Source organism: Scyliorhinus torazame, chromosome 16 (assembly GCF_047496885.1).
Source record: "Scyliorhinus torazame isolate Kashiwa2021f chromosome 16, sScyTor2.1, whole genome shotgun sequence".
Taxonomy (NCBI): Eukaryota; Metazoa; Chordata; class Chondrichthyes; order Carcharhiniformes; family Scyliorhinidae; genus Scyliorhinus; species Scyliorhinus torazame.
The window spans coordinates 105,382,833-105,401,333 of NC_092722.1; the positions used below are offsets into that span (position 1 = coordinate 105,382,833).

At 50.5% G+C, this 18,501-nt stretch overlaps 1 long non-coding RNA gene across 1 annotated transcript in view; it reads left to right on the forward strand.

Moving 5' to 3' along the window:
* The first annotated feature begins 1,220 nt into the window (after window positions 1-1,220).
* The window catches only part of LOC140392399 (uncharacterized), a 49,355-nt gene continuing 32,074 nt past the window's right edge, over window positions 1,221-18,501 (forward strand). The window contains exon 1 of the long non-coding RNA XR_011935331.1: window positions 1,221-1,416. This is a non-coding gene — a long non-coding RNA (uncharacterized lncRNA). The remainder of the gene's footprint in view (window positions 1,417-18,501) is intronic.

Sequence of the window (18,501 nt, forward strand, 5' to 3'; positions counted from 1 at the left end):
AGTAACACTGTGTTGGTATTTCTGTTTCAAACAGTAACACAGTGTGGGTATTCCTGTTTCAGACAGTGTCACTGCGTTGGTATTTCTGTTTCAGACAGGAACACAGTGTGGGGACTCCTGTTTCAGACATTAACACTGTGTTGGTATACTTGTTTCAGACAGTAAGACTGTGTGTGTATTCCTGTTTCAGACAGTAACACAGTTTGGGTATTCCTGTTTTATACAGTATCACAGTGTGGGTATTCCTGTTTAGACTGTAACACAGTGTGGGTATTCCTGTTTCAGACAGTAACACAGTGTGGGTATTCCTGTTTCAGTAATACCGTTTTCACAGTAACTTCAGTGCAGTGTTAATTTCAGCCTACTTGTGACAATAAAGTATATTATATCACCCTATAGTATTTCAGTGTGTTGACAGTAACAGATTATTTATTTCCCATGTGATGACAGGAACCAATGTACTTTTGGCCCCATTTGACTTCCACCCTGACTTAGTTCTGCATTCCCGGAGACTCATTCCAGTCCTAGCGACCATTGTGCATGCAGCAATAATTCAGTTAATGTCCGACTCAGTAAGGATGTGACAGACACTGTGTTGTCAGGGGATGCAATAAAATCAAATCGATGTCTGCGAGAGAGAAACAGTTGTGGTCTGTTCTTGAAGGATCTAATTATTTAATTAAATTGTATCTAAAAAACAAATTCAACGTGTTTTCTTCTATCATTGTGGCAAATATATCTTCTGGCTTTGTGAATGTTTCATTTCCTGTTTATTCTTGGGGAAAAATGGCTTTCCAGTTCATTTAATTGTATACGTCAATTAGGTTAATTACAGAAATGTGTTATATCATCTCACATATGCTGTTTAATTTAGTTATGAAAATGCGGAAACATTTATTAACACCACTTCATTACCTTCCCTTCCAGCTCAAATAAAGTCCTAACTTAAGAGCATCAGCAACACCTGTGCAAGCTTCAGGGCAAAGAGAAATCACTCCGAACCTCCTGTCCCGGCACCCCCCACATGCGTCCAGTGGGCGCAGCCATCTTCCTCTCCTCAGACCACGTGTGGCCCGTGGGCGCTGCCATCTTGCTCCACTCACAACATGTGCGGCCCGTGGGTGCAGCCATCTTGCTTGCGTCAGGACCAATGGGCACCGCCATCTTGCCTGCCCCAGGACACATGCGGCCCGTGGTCACCGCCATCTTACCCGCCTCAGGACCCCTGCCCGTCGGGCACATCAGAGGCCGCTCATCGCCTGCAACCGGCGACGACCAGCCATGTCTCGCCTCGGTCACGATCGACCATTCTCGCACAATCTCGCGACCGCTTCGACAAAGATGAAGGTCGACGGGCACAAGATATCGTGCCTTCTGGACTCCAGGAGCACTGAGAGCTTCATTCACCCCGATACGGTAAGGCGCTGCTCCCTCGCGGTACACCCCGCTAACCAAAGAATCTCCCTGGCATCCAGATCCCACTCCTTGGTGATCCGGGGGTATTGCACCGCCACCCTCACCGTCCAGGGCATGGAGTTCAGCGACATCCGGTTCTACGTCCTCCCCAATCTCTGCGCGGCCTTGCTACTCGGCCTGGACTTCCAGTGCAACCTCCAGAGCCTAACCCTGAAATCTGGCGGGCCCCTACTGATTTGTTATGCTCTAGGTGTAGCATAAGCGGCTTCCTTTTGGTGCACTTGACAAAGGAAGGTTCAGACGTGGAGATAACTTCAACACGTTTGTTAAACTATTTACACTTCAATTACTCGGGTTCGACACTACTGCTAATCCTACTATATCTACCCAGACTGACTGACCAGTTGCTGCAGTCCAAGTGGTGGGAGTGATATTGAATCAACCCTGTGTCTGTACTCACTGACTGTCTCCACTGGAAAGAGGCAGATCATGTGTGTGGTGTCCTTTATATATGGGTTGGTGTAATGCCCTCCTGTGGTCGTGTCACCTCTGTGTGTATCGTGAATGTCCATTGGTTGTGTCCTATCTAACTAATCTATTGGTTGAGTGTGTGTGTGCGATGTCTCTGATGCTCCCTCTAGTATCTAGCTAGCCTACATGTATTTACATTAACCCCCCATGTACCCACAGTGATGCACATCACCACACCTACCACCCCTTACTGTTTGCCTCACGACCCTTAAGATCGACCCGCTTTCCCTGTTTGCAAACCTCACCCCGGATTGCAAACCCGTCGCCACCAGGAGCAGACGGTACAGCGCCCAGGACAGGACCTTCATCAGGTCTGAGGTCCAGCGGCTGCTGTGGGAAGGTATCATCGAGGCCAGCAACAGCCCTTGGAGAGCCCAAGTGGTAGTGTTGAAAACCGGGGAGAAAAACAGGATGGTCGTTGACTACAGCCAGACCATCAATCGGTACACGCAGCTCGACGCGTACCCCCTCCCACACATATCTGATATGGTCAATCAGATTGCACAGTGCCGGGTCTTCTCGACAGTGGACCTGAAATCTGCCTACCACCAGCTCCCCATACACTGCGTTTGAAGCAGACGGCCGCCTTTACCATTTCCTTCGGGTTCCCTTCGGCGTCACCAACGGGGTCTCGGTCTTCCAGCGGGAGATAGACCGAATGGTTGTCCGGTACGGGCCACTTTCCCGTACCTGGACAACGTCACCATCTGCGGCCACGACCAGCAGGACCATGACGCTAACCTTTCCAAATTTCTCCACACCGCCACACTCCTCCACCTAACCTACAACAAGGAGAAGTGTGTGTTCAGCACGGACCGATTAGCCATCCTCGGCTATGTGGTTCAGAACGGAGTTCTAGGGCCCGATCCCGATCGCATGCGCCCCCTCATGGAACTCCCTCTCCCCCTCTGCACCAAGGCCCTCAAACGATGCCTGGGGTTCTTTTCGTATTACGCCCAGTGGGTCCCAAACTATGTGGACAAGGCCCGCCCACTCATTCAATCCACCTCTTTTCCACTGACGACTGAGGTTCACCAGGCCTTCAACCGTATCAAGGCCGACATCGCCACGGCCGCGATGTACGCGGTCGACGAGATGCTCCCCTTCCAAGTCGAGAGTGATGCATCAGACATCGCTCTGGCTGCCACCCTCAACCAGGCAGGAAGGCCCGTGGCATTCTTTTCCCGCACCCTCCACGCCTCCGAAATTCGGCACTCCTCCATCGAAAAGGAGGCCCAAGCGATCACTGAAGCTGTGCGACATTGGAGGCATTACCTGGCCGGCAGGATATTCACTCTCCTCACTGACCAACGGTCGGTTGCCTTCATGTTTAACAACGATCAAAAATGATAAGATCTTGAGGTGGAGGATCTAGCTCTCCACCTACAATTACGAGATTTTGTATCGCCTCGCTTAGCTCAACGAGCCCCCCGATGCCCTGTCCCGAGGTACATGTGCCAGCGCACAAGTGGACTAACTCCTGACACTGCACGACGATCTCTGTCACCCGGGAGGCATCCGCATTTACCACTTCATTAAGGCCCGCAATCTGCCATCCTCCATCAAGGAAGTCAGGGCTGTCACCAGAGACTGCCAGGTCTGCGCGGAGTGTAAACCGCACTTCTACTGGCCAGACCGTGCGCGCCTGGTGAAGGCCTCCCACCCCTTTGAACGCTTCAGAGTGGACTTCAGTGGACCCCTCCCCTCCACCGACTGCAACACGTGCTTTCTTAATGTGGTGGACGAGCATTCCCGATTCCCCTTCGCCGTACCATGCCCCGATATGACGTCTGCCACCCTCATCAAAGCCCTCAACACCATCTTCGCTCTGTTCGGTTTCTCCGCATACGTCCACAACGACCAGGGATCCTCATTTATGAGCGATGAGCTGCGCCAGTACCTGTTCAACAGGGGCATTGCCTCAAGCAGGACGACCAGCAACAACCCCAGGGGAAATGGGCAGGTGGAGCGGGAGAATGGAACGGTCTGGAGGGCCATCCAGCTGGCCCTACAGTCCAGAAATCTCCCGGCCTCCCGCTAGAAGGAGGTCCTCCCCGACGCACTTCACTCCATTCGGTCGCTCCTGTGTACCATGACCAACTAAACCCCCCATGAATGTCTCTTTGCCTTCCCCAGGAGGTCCACCTCCGGGGTGACCAAAGCACTGAAGAAGGCCGGGGTCTCCAGTGACAAAGTGTAAAAATAGCCGAGCAAATCAGGACACACCTTTTTACAGGACTAGCTGCTGTAAAGCAGGTCAGTTTAAAGGGAACATGAAAAGGGGGTATGTCGGGTCAAATGGGGGGGATTGGGTTGAGGAGGTGGGTTGAGTCAGGGAGGGTTTGGGATGGGGCAGGCGTCAGATCTGGGGGAGGTGGGAGGAGTGGTGGCGTTCTGGGCGATTGGGACACGGAGAGTTGGGTGGGGTGGGGAGAGTAATGGGGGGCCGCTTTGGGTCGTCAGGCCGGGGGAAGGGGGCTGTGTCGGATCTAGTTGTGTTGTGGGGGTTTGCTGGTGTCGGGTCTGGCCATGGGTTTGGGAGTTTTCGGTTCAGGATGGGGGTGGGGGTTTTCAGGGAAGGGGGATTCTTCTGGGTCCCGATGACGACACACCCCTACCACCGGTTTCCCGGAGGCGAGGGATGCATTCAACAGGAAACTGCATTGACAACAGTGGGACCAGACGATCTCGCCGCCAGTCATTGGCGGGCCACCTCCACCACAGCGAAACACATTCGTACTGAAGGGCAGGTCTGGGGCATTCAAGTCAGGCGACCCTGACCTGCACAAGAAATCCAAGTACGGCCTCCGCAAAGCCATCCGAGATGCCAAGAGAGAATATCAGACCAAGCTAGAGCCACAGACTAGTATTACAGACTCTCGGGCTACAAACCGAAGCCGAGCAGTATCTCCAGCAGCAGCGCACCCCTCCCCAATAAACTCAATGCATTCTATGCTCGGTTTGAGCAGGAAACCAACGATCCGCAGTCGAGTGCCCCAGCAGCTCATAACACACCCATACCCACCATCACAGCTTCCAAAGTCACATTGGCTTTCCTGAAAGTGAACCCTCGGAAGGCGACGGGTCCAAACAGGAACCCTGGTCGTGCATTCAGAGTCTGCGCGGACCAGTTGGCAGATGTGTTCGCGGATATCTTTAACTTGCCCCTACTCTGCTCCGAGGTCCCCACCTGCTTCAAGAAGACGACCATCAAACCGGTGCCAAAGAAGAACCAGGCAATGTGCATCAATGACTACCATCCAGTGGCCCTGACTTCAGTCGTAATGAAGTACTTCGAGAGGTTGGTCATGAGGCGCATCACCTCCATACTCCCAGAACGCCTTGATCCACTGCAAAGCGTATACGGCCGCAACCGAGCCACAGCAGACGCCATATCCCTGGCCCTACACTAATCCCTGGAGCATCTCGACAACAAGGGCTCCTACACCAGACTCCTATTTAGTGACTGATGCACGATCAATTACAAAAAGATGAGTAGGATGTAATCGAGGCTTTATTGCACTGAGATGTGTGGCTTCCTATAGCAGCTGACGAAATGGTGGAGCCAGCAGGCAGGGATCTACCCCCGTACCTGTAGTACAGGGGCCTTACCGTAAAGCACCTATATCAATATCCTATATATACAATATATACACCAGTGGTAACTACCACATTCACCCCCTGTTAAAAAATGAGTCCGGCGGGGGAGGTGGAGAACTATGTACAGAAAGTTGTGTTTTAAAAATACAGATAATATTACAAATTCAGGCGGTCCGGTGCCTTGATCTGTCGTTGAGAGCGCCGCAGTGCTGGTGGGGACTCCGGCGGCGGCTTGGTCTTCGGTGACGCCGGGAGCATGTCGAAATCCTCTTCATCCCCGGGTGTGAGCAAGGGGAGGACGGATTGTCCCGGAGCGGGCGCTGCGGTGGGGTGCGCCAGGGGGGGGGGGGGGGGGGTGGATCCAGCTGTGCCAGGTCCCTGAGGGAGACTGTGTCTTGGCGGCTGTCGGGGTACGCTACGTAGGCGCACTGCGAGTTAGCGCATACTGGGCAGAGCCAGCAGGCAGGGATCTACCCCTGTACCTGTAGTACAGGGGCCTTACCATAAAGCACCTATATTAACATCCAATATATACAATAGATACATCAGTGGTGACTACCACATTGACTACAGCTCCGCCTACAACACCATAATCCCAGCCAAGCTAATATCAAAGCTCCAAAACCTAGGACTTGGCTCCTCACTCTGCATCGGGTTTCCTCGACTTTCTAACCCACAGACCACAATCAGTAAGAATAAACAACAACACCTCCTCCACGATAGTCCTCAATACCGGGGCCCCGCAAGGCTGCGTACTTAGCCCCCTACTGTACTCCCTGTACACACACGACTGCGTGGCAAAATTTGGTTCCAACTCCATCTACAAGTTTGCTGACGATCCGACCATAGTGGGCCGGATCTCGAATAATGACGATTCAGAATACAGGAGGGAGATAGAGAACCTAGTGGAGTGGTGCAGCGACAACAATCTATCCCTCAATGCCAGCAAAACTAAAGAGCTGGTCATTGACTTCAAGAAGCAAAGTATTGTACACACCCCTGTCAGCATCAACGGGGCTGAGGTGGAGATGGTTAGCAGTTTCAAATTCCTAGGGGTGCACATCTCCAAAAATCTGTCCTGGTCCACCCACGTCGACGCTACCACCAAGAAAGCACAACAGCGCCTATACTTCCTCAGGAAATTAAGGAAATTCGGAATGTCCTCATTAACTCTTACCAACTTTTACAGATGCACCATAGAAAGCATCCTATCTGGCTGCATCACAGCCTGGTATGGCAACTGCTCGGCCCAGGACCGCAAGAAACTTCAGAGAGTCGTGACACAGCCCAGTCCATCACACGAACCTGCCTCCCATCCATTGACTCCATCTACACCTCCCGCTGCCTGAGGAAAGCGGGCAGCATAATCAAAGACTCCTCCCACCCGGCTAACTCACTCTTACAACTTCTTCCATCGGGCAGGAGATACAGAAGTCTGAGAACACGCACAAACAGACTCAAAAACAGCTTCTTCCCCGCTGTTACTAGACTCCTAAATGACCCTCTTATGGACTGACCTCATTGACACGACACCCTGTATGCTTCACCCGATGCCGGTGTTTATGTAGTATACACCGTATACATTGTATATGTTGTGTTGCCCTATTATGTATTTTCTTTTATTGCCTTTTCTTTTCATGTACTTAATGAATGACCTGTTGAGCTGCTAACAGAAAAATACTTCTCACTGTACCTCGGTACACGTGACAATAAACAAAATCCAATCCAGGGTGTGCGGAAAACCCCACCCTCTGTGTCCTTGGCCAGCAGGAATGGATAGGCTGGAATTGCACAGTTTCCTGGTGACAGAAATAATGCCTCAAACGTAAATACTCATATAACACTTGACCATGTTGACTTGATTTAATTTCAACATTAAGAAAGGGGGCGGTTATCTCAGTTGACTACACAGTTGGTTTGTGATGAGGAGTGAGGTCAACTGTGCGGATTCAATTCCCATACCAGAAGAGGGCATTCATGAAGATTCCCTTCTCAATGTTGCCCCTTGCCTGAGGTGTGGTGGTCCTTCTGGTTAATTCACCACCAGTTCAGCTCCGGACTGTGGCAACATTTATATTTGCATTTGGAGGAAAACAATGTGGTATAGAAGAGGTAACTTCAAAGTGGAGAGGTAAGGAAATTGACACAGATATGCCAAAAACCGACTCCACTGGGTAACATCAAAGGGAAAGAATGATATATCCATTGCACGATGACTAGGGAAAGAGACACAGACAGAGCTCCCATTGCAGTCACACCCAGCTGCAGAAACAGTCACCCGAAAAGGAGTAGCAGATTTTGCCATCACTGCAACTATCTGCTGGATTTATTTCATAGAGTTATATAATATTGGGTGTCTGTTTGGAACAAAGGGGTGTCTCATAGTACAGGGAATGTATTTGGGAACCAAGGGGTAACTTCATGTAATACGGTGTGTGTATAGCCATCAGTGTAATTAAGTGTTGTAGTGTATTATAATCTCTCGTCATGTGTTGTTATTTCTTTTAAGTTGATAAATATTCTTTATTAATTGTTCATACAAGGAGAGAAAAGAGCTAACGTTTCAAGTCCAGATAACAAAAGGTCATCTGGTCTCATTAGCTCTTTTCTCTACTTACAGATGCTGCCAGACCTACTGAGATTTTCCAGCATTTTCTCTTGCTGCAGTCAAATAATGTATTTGTTGGAATAAACTCGGTAAAACAGAGATAGCGATGCATGATGTAGATGTAGAGGAAACAGTTCCCATAAAGCAACATCCATATAGGAAGGAACTGAATATATGCTACAAAATGACATTATTGAATTGAATTCTAGTGATTGGAGTTCATCTAGCGTAATTGTGCCGAAGTCGGATGGAACACAAAAACCCTCTATGGACTACAGGAAAGTGAATGTCATTGCCATGAGGGATTTGTTTCCTATAGCAGGGTTGGAGGATTGTATCAAAAGAGATGGACAGTCTAAATTCACCTCAAAAATGCAAAAAGGATAATGGCAAGTACCTTTGTTTGAGAGGGCAAATGAAATTTTAGTATTCATGACACCAAATGGAGTTTATCAATTTAAAGTTACGCCGTTCGGGATGAAGCACGCAACCACAACATTTCAGAGACTAACAAATTAAGTTATTCAAGAACTGAATCACTGTCGAGTGTGTGGGCTGGATTCCTCCACCCCGCCCACCGCAAGCCGCAGACAATGGAGAAGACCATTGACATCGGGTAGGAATCTCCGGTCACCGGGTAGGCGCGGCCGGAGAATCCCGCCCAACATTGATGATTACGTGGTGTTCAGTCAAAGTTAGGAAGAATACCTGAACACGTAAAAGAACTGTTTGAATGCTTAAAAGAAGCTACTCTAGTCATGAATTTGGCAAAAGAGCCAATTTGCCAAAGCTGAAATTTCATACTTGGGGCATATTGTGGGACATGGTCAAATGACTCCATGAGATGTGAAAATACAGGCCATTTCGGATTTTACAGAACCTGCAACAAGCAAAGATGTTTTAAGATTTCTGGGAGTGAGTGGATTTTACCGTACGTCTGTGCCGAACATTAACAGTGTGGTAGCACATCTAACAGAACTCCTGAAACTCCAAGAAATTTAACTGGACGGGACTGCCAAACTGCATTCTAACTTTTAAAAACTGTGTTGACAACGCCGGTCTTAGCCGTATCAAATTATGACAGTTTAAACTGATTGTGGATGCTTGCGACATTTGTGTGAGTCACATTCTTAAACATTTATTTTTCTTACTGAGACACTAATGCACATCTCAAAATCTCTTCAGACAGTTCCCCTTGTCAACTCCCTGTTTTCCCCAATTCTTAACATCAGCAATGAGCAAAGTCCGATTATTTCCATTAATTCATAGTCACCTCTTCTTTCCATGAGGAGAAGAGATCACCTGCCATCTCCATCGGTTGTTCCTGAAAATCTGAGACAGAGGGGAAATTGCTGCCAACCTCAGGGATGCCATCATCTTCAGGGAAGAAAACAAAGCACACTCTGGGCACAACCAAGGGATCTCCCTTCAGACACTGACAGAAGGCGGCTGGCGAAGATTTGGGTGATGATCTTCCCAGCGATGGAGGGTAGGAAGATTCCTCGGTAGTTTCCACAGATTGTTTTGTCTCCTTTCTTGAAGATATTGGCGATGAAGGTATCCCTAACGTCAGCAGGAATTTCTTCTCCGTCACGGATTTTCAGGAACCGATGATGGTGATGATGACGGGTCATCTGACCTCCTCCAAGTTTGAAAATCTCCGCTGTAATCCCATCCAATCATGTGGCTTTTCCATTCTTCACCTCTTAAATAAACATTGGATCTCTTAACACCTCTTACTTCAAAGATAACGTCAGAGAGATCTAGGAGTACAGGTCTACAGGTCACTGAAAGGGGCAACACAGGTGGAGAAGGTAATCAAGAAGGCATATGGCATGCTTGCCTTCATTGGCCGGGGCATTGAGAAGAATTGGCAAGTCATGTTGCAGCTGTATAGAACCTTAGTTAGGCCACACCTGGAGTATAGTGTTCAATTCTGGTCGCCACACTACCAGAAGGATGTGGAGGCTTTAGAGAGGGTGCAGAAGAGATTTACCAGGATGTTGCCTGGTATGGAGGGCATTAGCTATGAGGAGCGGTTGAATAAACTCGGTTTGTTCTCACTGGAACGACGGAGGTTGAGGGGCGACCTGATAGAGGTCTACAAAATTATGAGGGGCATAGACAGAGTGGATAGTCAGAGGCTTTTACACAGGGTAGAGGGGTCAATTACTCGGGGGCATAGGTTTAAGGTGAGAGGGGCAAGGTTTAGAGTAGATGTACAAGGCAAGTTTTTTACACAGAGGGTAGTGGGTGCCTGAAACTCGCTACCAGAGGAGGTGGTGGAAGCAGGGACGATAGTGACATTTAAGGGGCATCTTGACAAATACATGAATAGGATGGGAATAGAGGGATATGGACCCAGGAAGTGTAGAAGATTGTAGTTTAGTCGGGCAGCATGGTTGGCACGGTCTTGGAGGGCCGAAGGGCCTGTTCCTGTGCTGTACATTTCTTTGTTCTCTTTGTTTCGAACCCCAAAAATAATTCAACACTAAATAATCCTTCAGTTATTCCTTTCAATATCCCAGAGACTTAACATCTTTAAACAGAAACACATCAGGTTAAAGGCTTTACTTTTATGAGTTTAAATCACCCAAATGATCCAGAGATAGTCTTTCATGGCAGAGATCACAGCAGATCCAGCTCACTGCAAACACAGTCACACACCCAAGCTCTTTTCAAACCTGAGAATTCAAAATGGCTGAACTGAGCTCAGCTCAACCCACTCTCTGACATCACTGTTTACTTAAAGGTACATTGCTTAAACATCCATTTCTTAAAGGTACCCTCACATGACAGTACCTCCACTTTGGTTAAGTGATGAGCTCTCCTCTTTTCCTTGCTGGCAACGTCATTGTGCCAGGCACGGAGAGCTTTGTCTTCTTGTCGATGAAGTCTTGGGTGGTGTGGTCATCCTCGAACCAGTGTTGGTGTTTCCTGGTCTTGGAATCAATGGTTTCTTCACAGCTTGAGATGATGTCTGTCTTCAGCTCTTTCCAGTTTTCCTCCACCCCATTAGAATGAACACTTCGGAGATTTTGTAGAAGACATTGTTGGAATTTCAGTCGCAGCATAGTGGCACATTGGTTATCACTGCTGCCTCACAGCGCCAGGGATCTGGGTTCAATTCCAGCCCTGGGTTACTGTCTGTGTGGAATTTGTTCATTCTTCCCATGTCTGCGTGGGTTTCCTCCAGGTGCTCCCTATCCGATAACTGCGGATCTCCCCAATGCTGCAGCCTTCATCCGACATCGCAGCCATTGATACCATACAAGTGTATTCCGCCTGGTCCACCAGTGAAGACTTGGATTGCGCTTTGTCTGGTTCTTCCCCTTCGACCTGACCATCATGGGTGACCCTGCCAGGAGTTTAAGACTCCCGACGGCATCATTCTCGGGATCAACGGAACATTCAAGCCTCTCCACCACGGCAAGGTGGCGATCCAAGGAAGGGTCACTAGTTACTTCTCAAAATCCGCAAATAAATTTGTCAAGCACAATTTCCTTTTTTATAAAACCATTTCCCTCGTGACTGAATGGCAGGTCAACTCTCTGTGTGGCAAGGCCAGCATTTGTGGCCCATCCCTAATTTCCCTTGAACTGAGTGAGGTGGTAGGTCATTTCTGTGGATCTGGAGTCACATGTAGGCCAGGGCAGGTAAGGGTGGAAGATTTCCTTCCCTCAAGGGGCATAAATTGATCAGCTGAGATTTTACGGCAATTGACACGAGACACTTTGATTCCAAATTTATTAATGGAACTGTGGCACAGTGGTAAGCACTGCTGCCCCACAGCTCTGGGCCAGGGTTCAATTCTGGCATCGGGTGACTGTGTGGAGTTTGCACTTTCTCCCTGTGTCTGTGTGGGTTTTCTCCGGGGTTTCTGGTTTCATCCCACTGTCCAAAAATGTGCAGGTTAGGTGGATTGGCCACGCTAAATTGCCCCTTAGTGCCCAAAGGTTAGGCGGGGCTACGGGAATAGGGTGGAGGCGAGGGCTTGGGTAGGGTGCAATTTCAAGGGCCGATGTAGACTCGATGGGCCGAATGGCCTCCTTCAACACTGTAAATTCTATTATTCTAACTGAATTCAAATTCCACCAGCTGCCTTGGTGGGATTTGGACCCCTGCCCCCAGAGCTCTGAAACGGACCCAAAATGTTGGGTGCGCTTTAGCGACCTCATTGTGCCCGACTTGGTGTCGGGACGAGGCTGTTGAATCTCGCAAGGCATCACACTCTCGCTCTCACCAGATACATTCGCCGGATATATCCGAGGCCCGGGATTCACCATCTGCGCATGGGATACCTCGCCAGGCACACAAAGGTGGAACCAGTCATAATAGCACCTTTGGCGGCGTCTCCCAGGGTTCAGGGCAGGGTGACACCATTGCACTTCCTGTGGCACTGGGGCACTATGGTACTGCCAACCTGGTACATTGGCACTGCCCAGGCACCCTGGCACTACCACCCCAGCACTGTCATGGTGCCTGGGTGCCAGGTTGATACTGGTATATTTCCAGGGGTCAGGCTTAGGACAACAGGGACTGAAAGGGAGGGTGGGTGAGAGGCGTTCCTGTGGGCCTCCCCATGGTTGGGGTGTGGGGAAGGGATCAGAAAAACGGCAGGGAGAGGGGAAAGATTGGGGAGGTCACCAACAGGAAATCCCTCTATAAGCGGCCTCGGCGGAGAGAATCTCTCCGAGGACACACAAATGCCGTTGAATAGTGGGGTGATTGATGACGCTTCAGGTCACACCCATTAACTTTGTTTCTCTCTCAGCAGATGTTGCCACACCTGCTGAAATCTTCCAGCATTTTCTCTTTTTGTTCCCTGGAGCATTAACCTAGGCCTTGGGATTACTAATCGAGTGATGCCACCATCTCCCACTGCCCCCCGCCCCCCCCCCACACCCTAACCCTTTCTTCTGATCAGCTACAGATCTCTCCACAGCCAACTGCTACTGCAACTGAAGGTCATCTTACTCCTTGACCCAGATCCAATCAGTGGCAGCCATTACATCACCCACCCTGATCCTGGGTCCTGATCTCTCCAAGGTGCGCAACTGAGCCTATCAACATAGCTACCCCCGAGAACCTTTTCCCAGTGCAAAGTAACAAAGCAATGACTCCTCAGATACTGAAGCAGTCCATGTCCAAATGCAGCAAGACCTGGTCAATATCCAGGCTTGGGCTGACATGTGGCAAGTTACATTTGTGCCACACCAGTGCCAGGCAATGACCATCTCCTACAAGAGAGAATCTAACCATCGCCCCTTGACATTCAATGGTATTACCACCGCTGAATCCCCCACAATCAACATCCTAGGGGTTACCATTGGCCAGAAACTGAACTGGACTAGCCATTTAAATATTGTGGCTATAAGAGGACGTCAAAGGCTCTGAATTCTGCGGCGAGTAACTTGCCTCCTGACCCCCCAAAGCCTGCCCACCACCTACAAGGCACAAGTCAGGAATGAAATGGAATCCTCTCCACTTGTCAGGATGTAGCTACACCTCTGGGACAGCAGCGGTTCAAGAAGGCACCACCACATTCTGAAGGGGCAAGTAGGGATAAGCAACAAAATGCTGGCCTAACCAGCGACGTCCACATCCTGTAAAGAAAGCTTTGGACACTGCACTCTAATCAATATCTACATGCCTGACTTTTAATAAGCAGCATAAGCCCTGCAGTCACTCCCGCCCTGGTTTCAAAGTGAGCTTCAGGGGCTGCTGAAAATTCCGACAGGTCGATGCTGAATTTAAATTCCAGCGAAAGCCTTGTTCAAATTGTCTCATTTAACTAGCAGCGCAGAAGGTCAGTGTTGGCGCAACATCATTCCTCAACCCCACTATACACAGGAGTGATCAAGGGCATGCGCACCTGTCACTGGTACTGGCCAGGGTGTTGGCTGACAATGAATTTTAATTTTATCGCCCTTGTAGGACAGAGGAATCTTGAGGTTGGATATTTTAATTAGATCCACGACCAATTAACAGAAGTAGCGTTTTGTGAGCTGTAATTGCAGTTGGAAGGAATGGAGAATTGGAATGTCTGCTCCGGTTTCGCTGATAAATGGATGGTGCCTTGTTAAAAAAGATTACAGTGAGTGCCACAAAAGCAGATAATCCATTCATTTAATGAGGATTTTAATTTTACTGTGGTGATGGTTGTTTCATTTGACTTACTGATAGTTAAAGCGGCCAACACCACTCAACTGTCAGGTGCGAATCCACTAATGAGAGCCTGAATTTTTTTTTTCCCATATGCCCACCCCATAATTCATGTTGGAGAAAGCGCTATCTTTCTCTGTGTTATGCTGCGTTTTCCCATTCCACTCATTTGAGATTCTAAGCAGCTTTGGCAGTAAAATGTTGAATGGGATTGAAAAATATTAGTGGAGGTTTTAATTCTGTGACTGCTTACTCACCCACTAAACCCATGAAATTTCAACCTTCATTTTACTATGGGTTATACAGTACTTTTTCAGCCTGTATGAGTTTTATAGAGATTAGTGGCATTCAAATACAAATTAATGTAGTACAATAGTCTCCCTCAGTTCACAAATTCTGGAGCGTGCAGTTTTCGTCCCCTAGCCTGTCAGCGAGTTTCCTCCAGGTCAACTTTGCCACTGCTGTGCCGTAGTTTTGTCCGTGAGATACACTCCTCATCATCTGATGGACTGACACATCTATTTGCTGATTGAATCTCTGGTGCAACTTGGATGGAGAAACTCTGTAAATTAATCCATCGAATCCCTACAGTGCAGAAAGAGGCCATTCGGCCTATCGAGTCTGCACTGACCCTCTGAATGAACGCCATTGGAACCCCGTCACCCCCATCTAATCTGTACACCTTAGAACACTAATGGGCAATTTTAGAATAGCCAATCCAGCTAAACTGGACGTCTTTGGACCGTGGGAGGAAATCGGAGCATCGGGAGGAAACCCATGCTGATACGGGGATAATGTGCAAACTGCACGCAGACAGTCACCCAAGGTCGGAATCAAACCCGGGTCCCTGGTGCTGTGAGGCAGCAGTGCTAACCACTGTGCCAGTGATGTCCATTCGGCCCTCCCCAAGAGACCTCTGTACAGCAAAACATTCATTCTTTCAAAGCACTCTGCATAAACCTAACAACAGCTGAATTCTGCCCGTCAGCAAAGCAATTGGCACGTTCCACTAAATCACTTGGCATCATCTGTCACCTCTGACATTGGTCCATGATATGTTGGGTGTTCTGGATCCATAGGACACATACAGGTCACCAACACTTGAAATAGTGCAACACTATTTTATTGAATCATTAACTGTTTAACACACTCTGACTGTGGGTTAACACGGTACTAGCTTTAACTAAAGACCTTTGCCTTGTCCTAACCAGTCGATGCACTCAGCACATGGTGAATGTCTGTGCTGCAGGCTGTGAGCTCTGTCCTCCTAGCTAGCTGCAACTCGAATGAGCGGGAACTCTGATGCCCCCTGTCTTTATAGTGCGTGTGCTCTAACTGGTGATTGGCTGCGGTGTTGTGTGTGTTGATTGGTCCCACTGTGTGTCCATCAGTGTGTGTCTGCACCATGATATACTGGTGTATATTATGACAGTCCAGACTGGTACCACCGTGACCACTTTAGGAACCAGCGTGCCTGCTAGACACCAAGCCAGTATAAAGCCCAATCAGCATCTCTCATGAGAAACTACAAGCGGGTACCTAAAGTACAAGGCAGTTGCCAAACCCTCCCAGAGCTTCTGTCCCTCAAGGCAGAGCCAAGTGAACACACACACTTCTACCAACCCCAATTCTTTCAGACCCAGGCCTGACCAACAGTATAGATGCACTGGATGATTCTGCTCCAATCAGAGTGGGAAATATACCAGTGTCACATTCTTCATCAAGGATTTGGAATGGGAATCACTGCAGAAAAGGAGGGAGAAAGGAAACTGACCATGTTCTATAAAGTATGGAATGGGCTGGTGGGAATTGACAGAAACAAGTAGTTGGCGCCCTCGGCAATGAAGAAACACAAGGTAAGCATCCACACAAACTATAAACACCAGGGGCGTCATTCTTCGACCCCCCAGTGGGTCGGAGAATGGCCGTTGGCCGCCGTGAACCCGCACCCGCCGGTTGCCGAAGTCTCCGGTACCGGATATTCGGCGGGGGCGGGAATCGGGCCGCGCCGGTTGGCGGGCCCCACCGCTCGATTCTCCGGCCCGGATGGGCCGAAGTCCCGCCCAGAAATTGCCAGTCCCGCCGGCGTAAATTAAAGTAGGTATTTACCGGCGGGACAAGGTGGCGTGGGCGGGCTCCGGGGTCCTGGGGGGGGCGCGGGGCAATCTGACACCGGGGGGTGCCCCCACGGTGGCCTGGCCCGTGATCGGGGCCCACCGATCCGTGGGCGGGCCTGTGCCATGGGGGCACTCTTTCCCTTCCGCCTCCGCCACGGCCTCCACCATGGCGGAGGCGGAAGAGGCTCTCCCCACTGCGCATGCGCGGGAAACTGTCGGCGGCCGCTGACACTCCCGCGCATGCGCCACCCGGGGCAACAAACGCCGTTTCCGCCAGCTGGCGGGGCGGAAATCCCTCCGGTGCCGGCCTAGCCCCTCAATGTTTGGGCTCGGCCCCCAAAGATGCGGAGCATTCCACACCTTTGGGGCGGCGCGATGCCCGTCTGATTGGCGCCGTTTTGGGCACCAGTCGGCGGACATCGCGCCGTTGGGGGAGAATTTCGCCCCAGGTGCGGAATTCTCCGTGGGCCGACGCCAAAATGTGGGAAGGCAATTGGGCGGAGAATTGGTGGTGAAGCCTAAATCATGTTGGGCACCGGGCGCACCTTAATTGTCAATGCTCTGGCACCTCAACAGCATGGCAATGCGTTCTACTCCGCAAGTACAGAAAACGCCATTTGCAAATCATTAGCAGGCCTGACCCGATACTCTCCGGGGCCATCACCACCGCCAGGGGAAATTCACGACGGTTTTAAAAATCGGGAAACAGGTACAGTGGCTGGCAAGGGAGAGGTAGGAGTTAGGACATTCAGAGGCTGCCGCTGGCAGGGCTGGGGTGGGGGAGGGGGGGGGGATGAGGTGGGAGGGGGCCGGGGGGCCTCCACCGAGCCCGGGCGGGGCAGTGGGAGGTGCTGGGGGTGACTAGGATTTGGGCCGTGGGGTTGGGGGACCCTCCAATGCACCAGGGTGCTAGGCATGGACCACCATTGCTACAGCCTTTAAGGCAGCCATCTTGCTGCCCACCCCAATGACTGCCCACTGTGGCCCCTTGTCATACAGAGTGACACCAACCTTATGAGTGTACAGGTTTGTGTCCTATCCCCTAACCCTATGCCGTAAATCGTGCCAACTTAACTGGTGTCTACCTTCTGGCCTTACGGGCCCTAACGCTACATATAGGTGGATCCACAGGCAGTATATGAGGAGTGGAGTTGGCATGCTGTGGTTCCAGCCCTATGACATGGAACCCCTTTGGCAGCTGTCTTATGGCGCGACTAGGCCTGGATGGGCCCGGCTGCTGCTCGGGTGTCCCAGGTGGTGTGGTGCCACCCTGTTCTGCCTGCTGCCCACTAGATGTGCCAAGGACAGGAGGGTGATAGTCACATCACAGGCTCCAGCACTCCCTCCCGATGGTCCCTGGGCTACTCCATGGGACTCCATGCAAGTGGAGCTAACCCCATAGGTGCCCCGCCACCTGGTGCTGCCAATGCTGGAGGCCCCACGCTCACCCTGATTATGTTCAGGATGCTCGCGGCCATGGAGCACAGGGAGTGCACTACCTCCCTCCGGGACAGCACCACATCACTCTGCAACTGTGCCACCATCTTCTGGGCCTATGCCACATCAGCCAGTGACTGTGCCATCGCCCTCCACGTCTGTGCAATGCCGGCCAGTGACTGAGCAATGCCGCTGAGGCTCCCAGTCATGGACCACTGTGACTGGGTCATACTCAGGAGCGCCGCTGTAATGTCCAGGTGACCCTGGCACCTGTGAGAGGGCAGCCCTGTCCTAGGCCTCGGCCACTGCCCGCACTGGCCTTGGACATTTTGACACATGGCCAAAACCTTTGCTCACAGGGCCTCCACCACGGATGCCACCTGTGCAATGTTTTCCTGGGTGGCATGCATGGCTGGCACTGCCTCCTGCTCGTGCAGGTAGTTCGACTCCTCCAAGTGCACCTGCAGGCTCTGGAAGGTTCCCAACACCCCCTCATGTAGTCTCTGGTTCTGAGACTGCATCTCCACTATCGATGGGACCACCCTTTCCAGAAACCCCAAATCCCTCCAGATGGCAGCTAGTCCCTGGAGTACCCTCCGACTGTCCGCACCCTCAGGTGTTCCTACC